This window comes from Silene latifolia, chromosome 11, assembly GCF_048544455.1.
Source record: "Silene latifolia isolate original U9 population chromosome 11, ASM4854445v1, whole genome shotgun sequence".
NCBI lineage: Eukaryota > Viridiplantae > Streptophyta > Magnoliopsida > Caryophyllales > Caryophyllaceae > Silene > Silene latifolia.
In genome coordinates, this window is record NC_133536.1 from 154,721,618 (window position 1) to 154,731,591 (window position 9,974).

Here is a 9,974-nt window from a genome sequence, read left to right on the forward strand (position 1 = left end):
TAGACCTGCTCCTTCTCAGCTAGACAGTCTATAGTAGTGTGACCGTCATCTCCTCCACATCTCTCACATGAGACAGTTTCTTGTCTAATCAACAAGTAAACCGTCTGTTGATCTCCCGCACTCTGCAACTCAAACTTGTCAAATCTAGCATTCGTGGCTTCCAACTGAGCCACAACTGCACCATCAACAGAAGAAACTGTTCTAATTCCACCTCTCGGATTCCTATATTCAGCACAATGGGTAGCCATCTCCTCTATGATTCCCCAACCTTTGTCATCGTCAACATTCTTCTAGAATCGACCGTTGGATGAAGCATCCAAAATAGCACGGTGATCGTCATACAACCCATTATAGAACTGGTTGCATAGGAACCACTGATCAAAACCGTGATGAGGGAGGGACCGCACCAGTTTCTTGAATCGGCTCCACGCTTCATAAAAGTTCTCATCTGGCGTTTGCTTGAAACTCGTGATCTTCCCTCCCAGTTGATTAGTTCGTTGTGGAGGAAAGTACCTTTTATAGAAGACTAAGGCCAGGATTTCCTAGTTGGTGATGCCATATGCCGTCCTATCAAGATCAGTGAGCCACTCTCTGGCTCTATCACTCAGAGAAAAAGGAAATAGAACCTCCTTAATCTTGTCCTGCGTCACTCCCTTAGTAGCGGGAATGGTAGAACAGTAGTCTCTGAAAACTTCCATGTGCTTTCGCGGATCTTCTCCAGCTACTCCACGATATAAATTTCTTTCAACCAAGTTAATGTAAGATGGTCTGATATCAAATGTGCTCCCATCTTCAGTCGCAAGGTTGAAACCTTTAGAGTTAGAAGCAGCTGTAGGCTCAGAGTGACTTGCGATATTAAGCATCTTCACAGAATTAGCAGCAGAAATAGAATTGTGTTCTTCAAAAGACTGGTCTTCTGCAAATAAAAAGTGTTCAAAATCGGGTTCAAAAGTACTCAAGGCTTCCTTTTTATTCTTTCTCAGCAATCTTTGTCTATAGCGAAAAGTTCGCTCCGGTTCAGGATTAGCTGTTACTAATTCTGACATGTTAGACCTGGGCATAAACAAAACTATAGGAAATAAATAAGAACCGTCTCAAAGAATTAAAAATTCCCTGAGACGAAGACAAACGAAAATAAACAGATAAATAGGCTAATTGCCTCCACGGCAACGGCGCCAAAATTTGATACCGCCGTTTAGTACCAAAAATAAATACTTAGAACAACTAACAGAACCTAGTGAAAGTAGGGTCGATCTCCACAGGGAGGCTATTGTATCTATCTGCTATCTAAGTCTGTCATGTAACAATTGAGGGTTTTAAATTGATTTCTAAACTAAGGCAAGAGAAATTGAGCGATATGAGAAATAAACGGTGTAATCAAATAAAGAGAAATATGCTAGGAAGTCGGTTCACCTTGGCAATTAATCAACTCAGTCATAAATAGTTCAGACGATCTAATGTGAGAAGGGTAAGGGAAAGGTCATTCCGGTCCGCTATCCGCCCTAGAAAATAACTAACTTAACTTTCGTCCTCATTAGTGTAGTCTACTGTTCATAACAGGTCTGTTCATTCCAATCTTCCGATCTAGGTCTGAATTTAACCAATTTAACTGGTTTAGAAGCGTGCACTCAACTAAACGATTACAATTATATTGTCATAAAACAGTTCTCACAATTCATTCATCTAATCTATACACAACGTCGTCAACTCACTACCATGGCTCCCTTAATCTTAACATAGAGGGATTTAGCTACTCATGCTATTAATGAAATAAACAATAACAACAATCAATAAACTAGCAAGAGACATAATAGAATGATTAAAGGAACGATACTGCATAAATTAATAACAATAATTAAACATAAATTAAGAAACAAAACAATTAAGAGCAAAGGAAATTAGATTAAGTATAAAGAGTAGAGAAAAATTACAAAGAGATGAGTCCGGCAATAAGAACACAAGTAACGTAGCAAAGGAGAAAGGAAGAGTAAAGTGTCTGCTTAAAGTAATTAGGGACTTATTAAAGAGTGTAAAAGAGAGAGATCTTTAACCTAATGACGTCATCACCTAATATAGGGAAGAGTTTTATTAACTAAACTAAGATAATCACGGAATAAAAATCCCGTGTAAATAAACAAACCTCTCGATCGAGGCATTTCATTCCTCTCGATCGAGCAGGTCTTCAGGCCAATCCTCTCGATCGAACAAGTTAGGGCTTCGATCGAGAACCTCCAGAATAGCACACTTCGATCGAGTTCAGCAGGGACTTGATCGAAAACTTTGAACCGTCAAAACCACTCGATCGAGTAAAAGGGCTCTCGATCGAGTACTCAGCAACTGAAAACGACTTGATCTTCGTTTGGTTAGCTACCAAAAAATTCCTTCACGCTTCCCGAGGCACAGCACTTCCGCTCTAAATCCTCCATCTCCATAAATGTGTGCTAAGAGGGCTAAATAAGGCACGATTTCACCACTTTGAGGTCCGTTCCTGCAAATGAGACGAAACAAACCAAAGTAGCCTATTCGGGGCATTTTGCAATACAAAACTATATAAACGACATGGAAATGCGTGCAATAAGAGGCTAAAAAGACTATATTAATTGCACGTATCAGAAAGTCCGTCTAAGTATTATTTTTATCCGTCATCATATTTGGAAGTGTGCAATGTTTTAACTTGAGATAAGTGATTTATCAACTAATTGTATATTTTTCCAATCTCAATTATTTGTCTACCTTTAATAATCATTGTAAGAAACATTAATCAAAGGTTAACGAAGGGATTTTATGTGAAACACGTTCTATTTCAAAAATATAAATTTGATTCTTAATAAAATTATTTATAGGTTTGTAGAAAAACAATTGTGCAAAATGCAAAATACTCCAAAGAAGATACTCCTCAATCCTCATTCACCTTAACTTCTGCCCTTTCAATGGGCTAGTTTTGTACTTCCTTATTTCGCTAACTTTGTCGTAGTATTTCGAACACTTTTATTTTTTTCCCTACTGCAACCCTTTGAGATGTGCAACTTTATGTATACGTAATATTAATTTGCTACAATGTCCTGTATTCAAGAAGTAATAGAAAAATTATGGAGTTATTTTTTCGGTCTGAAAGGAGGTGCTTACTGTCGAGTACTGTTTTCAGTTTTGTTTAACTTTATCAATGGGTATAGTTTTCTTAATAATCAATATAAAATTTGAACAAAGTTTGGATAAATACACTTTAAGACAAATACATCTTAACTATAATAACGTCCATTTTGTTACCTTCTACTCTTATGTTGTCTGTTTCTTACTTTTCTTTAATAATAAGAAAATAAGGAGCGCCCAAACTCGCAAAGTACAAGTGTGTCATTAAGAAAACATTTATTTAACCACCACTTTATCATAGATACTCAGAAGCCGTAACTACGGTATTACCCGGGCAACGCCCGGACATGAATTCTAGTATATAATAATATACGAAAATAGGGTTTTGGAAACTATAACTAGGTAAATAAATCAAAATTCTCAAAAGATACAAAATTTCATAATTCTTTAGATTTGTACTTTAAATTAGAGTATAATAACAAGCATTTAAATGACAATCTAATCTAATATTTAATATTTATTTAAATATACAAGTCTAATACAGCCAGATAACCAACTAATGTAAAAGTTAAATTTGATCAAATTAAGTAGCATAATGACTTAATGCAAATATGTAATATATCTATTTAAATATATAAGTCTGATAAAATTGTGTAAGTAGCAAAAGTAACCGTGTTAGTAGTTAAAGTAATTATAGCAACATTGGAATAATAATCACAAATATGAGTAGTAAAAGTACATTAATAACATCGAGAGTAGTTAAAGTTAAAGTAGTAACAACAAGAGTAGTGAAATTAAAAGTACTACATGCAGAAATAATGAAAGTAACAATAATGACGGCGAGAGTAGTGAAAGTAACAGTAGTCACAACGAATGTAGTGAAACTAACGACAATAACAACGAGAGTGGTGAATGTGTCTCATATTATGGTTGATAAAGTTTATTATAATCATAATGATAGATATGACATACAAACATATATATCATAAATGGTAGTATAAATAAGACAAATCAAGACATATTAATGCGGGTAAGTAGAAAATACACCCCAAACGTTTACACATGTGTGCAATTTAGTGACAAATATTTCACAACGTGCAAATAGGCCCCATAAGTTTAAGTATTTTCTTATCAATTGCTCACCGGAAAAGATGAATGAGATACCGGAGAAAAACATAGAAAATGTAGATAGCAAACCAAAGTTCTTTCATAGGCAAAGTTAAGTTACAAGCGCCATTATAAAAAGCATGACGACAAGCTTGGCGATTAACGACGTCAGCAAGAAGCATGAGTATAGAGATAACGACAACAAATTAGCCTAAAACGACGACGAATTTGGGGAAATAGGCTTGACTGACGTCATCGGGCTATAGGAAGTTGATTATAAGGTAGACATTGGAGATGACGACTAAGACGACAACTATAATATCAACGAACAACAACGCTAGGTTGAAATTCCCCATTTCTGATTGCAGAAATTAGGGTTTGAGGTGATGATTTGGGGGAAAATGGTGGATGTTTTGTTGGAGTTTATTGCACATATACCAAACTTACGAGGCAATTGATCGGAAAATAAGTGTAAATGTTTGACGTCATCTTTTCCAATGAGCAATTGACCAAAAAATAGTTAATTGGACTTTATTGCACATTATATCAAACATATGGGGCCAATTTGCATGTTGCAAAACGTTTGGGGTTAAATTGCACATATGTGTAAATGTTTGGGGTGTATTTGCTACTTACCCGCATATTAAGGTCATATAATATAAATTTAGACGGTGTTTGTAGATATCCCGGACAGGCCTGGGCCCAAAACTAGTTAAGATGATCAGAGCACATGGTCTTACATCTTTGTGCGCCTTAGCTCTCAGGGGTTACTTTTAGTTGAGTTAACAATCTCTTTTTCACGCTTGACACTTGCCTCTACTTATTTACATTGAAGGTTTTGTCTTAAAAAAAGTGATAATAGGTCTTTCGATTCATTTTCTAAGGGTATGTGCAACCTTTTTTTTTCTTTTTTTTTTTTAATTATATAAGTCAGTTGATCTGTCCATTTTATATATGATTTTACTCCCTATATTAGCTCGGTTTTGATTGAATAAAACACTTTTATTAGTGTATTTGTGAACTAATTCCGTGTTCTAGTGTCTTTGCTTGTTTTTATTATATTTTGTAGGAAATTTAGCTTTTATAGCTTTTTCCCGTCATATGTGTAAGCACTAGAGATCACGAGGCTAAAAGAAACAAGACATGCAAAAGGAAGGGCATCTTGGAGAAAATCGAGTGAAGGAATCCCGAACATAAAGAAATATGAGCATGGGTTGATACAAAATAAAGAAATGAAAATCAAACCCAAACAAAAGTCCAAAGACCAAGTCAAGCTTGGAAGCATGGGATGCCAAATGATGCCTTAACCCGTAGAAATTAAGGAGCTTAATGACGCACCATTGGATTCCCAATGCAATTAATCAAGGAATTAAAGCAATAAATCGGAAAACTCACGACCTCGATCGGGGTGGCCTGTCTCCGATCGGGGCTGCCTTGTCCATGAGATTTTACGTTATGCCCCTATTTTACTATAAGTAGGGGCCTTAATACGTCATTAGGGGACCATCTTTTTACCATCTTTTCACTCTCTTTTACATATTTAGCACACAATTCCCTTACGTTTTCATTAGTTTACATTTTATTGAGCATTTCCTTTGTTAAACAATTTCCATTAAGCTTTTGGTTCTAAGTAATACAATCTTTCCATTCAAGTTATTTGGGTTGTTATTTGAGTTCTTCTTATTCAAGCTCCAAGTTCTCTTGTTACGGTATTTACATTTCTTGTTTATCTCGTTATTTCAATCTCCATTACCATTATTTCATAGTCTTTGCATTATTGTTTTAGCATTACAATATTAGTTTGTTGTTACATTTTATTATCACGTTAATATCACCATATTTTAATTCTCGCATTTCATATTACTTTACTCATCTTTAGCAATTTCACCTTTTTCATATGTTATCATTATTTAGTCTATTCATAATTCTTATAATTTCATTTAGTTATATTTTTATTATTATCATGTTTATTATTTCATACTTCACTAGTTTTATTTCCATTATGAGTGAATAGTTTCATATGTCTATGGATTCGGGAATCCATCCATAAATAGTATTTATAATTGTTAAAATTAGGATGCTATAATATCGATAATTTGTTTCTATCACATGTTTGCCTTGTTTTGATTAATCATTGTTTAGTGGCCATAAGCATTGATTAAATTTGTTAATTCATTCTATAAGTCGAGAGGCACGGAATGAATTAGACTAAACATGTGTTAGTAGAACGACCTAGTCATAACGAGAGTTCTCTAGGACCCGATCTATGGTTGACAATAAGGCCGAGAGGTGGTTGTCATGAGATCTAAACAATTGTTGTTATTAAGAACTCCTAGTTTTGGCATGAATATTTACGTATTTGCATGTGTGACCCGACTCCCCTAGACTCCTTTATCATATATTATTTACATCATTTTATTTACAAGTTATCAAACCAAACCAACCAACCAATTGAAATCGACCTAGATAGAATTCTATTCATAGCATTTCATAACGCAATTCACATCTCCTTGTGTTCGACCCCTACCTTACTACATTAATTTGTTAGCCAAGTTTAGGGTATCTTTGTTAGGTGTGCGATAGCCTATCAAATTTTGGCCCCGTTGCCGGGGAGCACGGTTTTATTGCGTTTAGAACTGTTGATTTCTATCTTGTTTTATTTTGTCTTAAGGAACACTTTTTCCATGAGACCATTACTTACAAGTTTCTTGAGATTTGTGTCATATGTCGAGGTCCTCTCGTACCGGAGAATTGATTCCCTTTGATCCGGAGCCCGAGAGAACGTACCATAGCCGACTCAATGATTTCAAGGAGCTTGACGCATCTTCTAGTCCCGGAGGTTTGGGTCGCATTCGTACCAATTACCCAATCTGTGACGAGAAAGAAGGTTATAGTTCATAATATCCACCACCACCACCATCTCCAATCAAAATGATGGTAAAAATTTCCGATCATTCCAAGCCCACCGCGGGTATCACTACTACCCAAATTACCGCCGCGGATTTCGAGATCAAACCGACTTTTATTAGCCTTATGGAGAGGAAACAATTTGGAGAAAGTCCTTTGGAGGATCCCAGCTTGCATGTTGAAAATTTTTTAGACTATTGCTCTATGATTAGGCAAATGGGAGTCACGCAAGCCCAAATTAGGGAAATACTTTTCCCTTTCTCTTTGAAGGACAAGGTAAACTATGGATCAATAGCCTTGATCGCACCGCCATGGGCATCACCAATTGGGAAACTTTGGCTCTTGATTTCTATCAAAAGTTTTTCCCACCGGAGAAAACTCAAACATTGAGGAGCCAAATTACGGGATTCCGTCAACAAGGGCTAGAGAGCTTATATGAAGCTTGGGAGAGATACAAGGAGTTGCAAAGACAATGCCCACATCATAGGTTGGATGCTTGGTTTCTAGCCATAACATGCTACAATGGATGTGATGCCGAGTCCCAAAGAATTCTTGATGCCACCAACAATGGGTGGTTTGATCAAATTGACACCGATATTGCTCATGCCACAATTGAATCCATGGCGATCCATGATGCGCAATATCTCAATTCAAGGAGTGCACCAACCAAGGGCAAGGAGGAATCTTCCGATACTTCCATTTTGAAGGCTAAAATTGCCTTGCTCCAAAAACAATATGCGGATGAAAATGTAAGTTCATCTCTTCAACAAGTCAATGACATGTCCTCTACAAGTTAAATTGTTGTTTGTGAAGGTTGCGGAGGTGCGGGACAATACCATGCTCAATGCCAAGCTACTATTGTGTATGTAAATGCTTTTCAAAGTTTTAGACAAAGTTCATTTCCACCGGGTACATTTTCGAATACTTATAATCCAAACACGAAATTTCACCCGAACTTGTCTTACAAAAGCAACAATGTGCTAAATTTTCAACCACCAAATAATTTTGTGTCTCAATAACAAAATGTCTATGTTCCACCACAACAAAGGTTCAATTACCCACCGGGCTATCAAAATCAAAGCCAAAACCAACAACAAAGGCCACCTTAACAAAATTTCCAACCAACCCAAGGTCAATCTTCAAATGCCCAACAAAATAACCAAGGGAGGGAGCAACCTTGATGTAATACCCGCCCTGTTTAAGGACCCTTTGCCCGACCTTTTGACCACGGAAGACCTTAAGAGGGGATAGGTGAGAGGATAAGAGTCTTATGTAGTTGTTTACTCGAGCTAGTATAGGCTACTCGGTCGAGTGGTGGTAACACTTGGCCGAGTAGGGCTTACTCGGTCGAGTATGAGAGTACTCGACCGAGTATAGCCGTTGTTGACGCGTTATTATAAACGCAAGTTCGTAAGTCTTATCTCATTTTTTGACGGTTCCATTTCTCCCTCTAACCCTAATATCTCTCTCTCACCTACCACCCAATTCTCCCTACACTATAATATAGCCTAGACACTAACCGCGGAAGGGGATTGGCTTACATGTTGAGTCTTCAAGTAAGGATGTCATCGTTGTCATCGTCGGTCCGCACCGCAAGGGTGTGTCTCGGAGTCTTGCTTGGCTAGTTGTTGGATGCATTTTCATGAGTTGCAATAAGGTAGGGTTTCCCTACTCGGTATACTGTTTAAATATTATAATATGATGTTTTTATTGTTGTATGATTGATTATCTGCTTATCGTTATGGTGTATTGGAGTTGGTGTTGGAGTTGTGATGGTTGATGGTGATGTTCGCGAGATGCGTCCTCGGCTGAGTGGAGTCACTTGCGGTAGTGGCTTCACGCCCTAGTTTCGCCCGCTGTGGAACCCGCCACAGGAGGGGATGTGCACATTAATGAACAGGGTTATCACTCATTGATGAGCGGGGCTTAGGTGGGGATTGGTTGCGGTCCCCCAGTAGCGGTGAGGATTACCTGTTGCAATGGGTAATCTGGAAGGGCTATACACTTTGGTGTGTAGTTAGTTACTGTGTGAGATCGAGAGTTGGAGGTGGATGATGATGATCTGTTTGTCATTTCGTACTTGTCTTATTTTGTTATACAGTAAACAGACCCCGTGTTGTGTTTTCAAAACTGTGGTGATCCATTCGGGGATGGGAGCAGTTGGTTTGTCAGGTACAGTTGGTCATGTTGCTTGCAAGCTTGAAAGGGGTTCGAGTCACCACGCTACCGAAGTAGAAGTCCTTTACATTCAAGCTTAGTAGTCTTGATAGTTTTCTTGTTGTATTTTGCCACGCTGTCCTCCGTTGTAAAAACTTAAAGTTACTTAATAAGTGTTCTTTCATTGTTTATTTGATCTACTACCTCGGGCAACCAAGATAGTAACACCTTCATACACTGGGGTGGTCTTTGGTAAGGCACCTTGGTTTACGGGGGTGTTACACTTGAAGCCTTGGTGATGCAAATGGCTAAGACCCAATCCGAATTGTTGGCTCAAATGCAAAAGAGTGATCAAGCTCACAATGCCATAATCAAAATGCTAGAGAATCAAATGGCTCAACTAGCCGCATCTAGCTCTCAAAGAAAAACGGGTCAATTACCACCTCAAGGTGAGCAACCACATGATACCATCAATGTTATTACCTTGAGAAGTGGTACGAAATATGATGAGTCACCCATGCCCAAAGAAAATGAGGTGGTACTTGTTGAATTGGAGGTTTCTCCAAATGGAAAGAAAGGTGAAGCTATTCCAAAGAAAGTGGATGAACCAATTGTTGTTAAGAAAGTCAAAGATGTCGAGGATGCTCCTCCCAAGAAAGATGTTGAAGTTAAAGTGCTGAAAAAAGTCAAAGTGCCTTTCCCTCATAGATTGG

General features: G+C 37.5%; 2 non-coding genes across 2 annotated transcripts; one reads left to right on the forward strand and one right to left on the reverse strand.

Moving 5' to 3' along the window:
- The first annotated feature begins 381 nt into the window (after positions 1-381).
- LOC141616238 (small nucleolar RNA R71) lies at positions 382-488 on the forward strand. The gene has a single exon (XR_012530594.1). It is a non-coding gene; the product is annotated as a small nucleolar RNA R71 (small nucleolar RNA).
- A 6,998-nt stretch (positions 489-7,486) lies between these two features.
- LOC141615523 (small nucleolar RNA R71) lies at positions 7,487-7,594 on the reverse strand. The gene has a single exon (XR_012529941.1). It is a non-coding gene; the product is annotated as a small nucleolar RNA R71 (small nucleolar RNA).
- Positions 7,595-9,974: the final 2,380 nt, after the last annotated feature.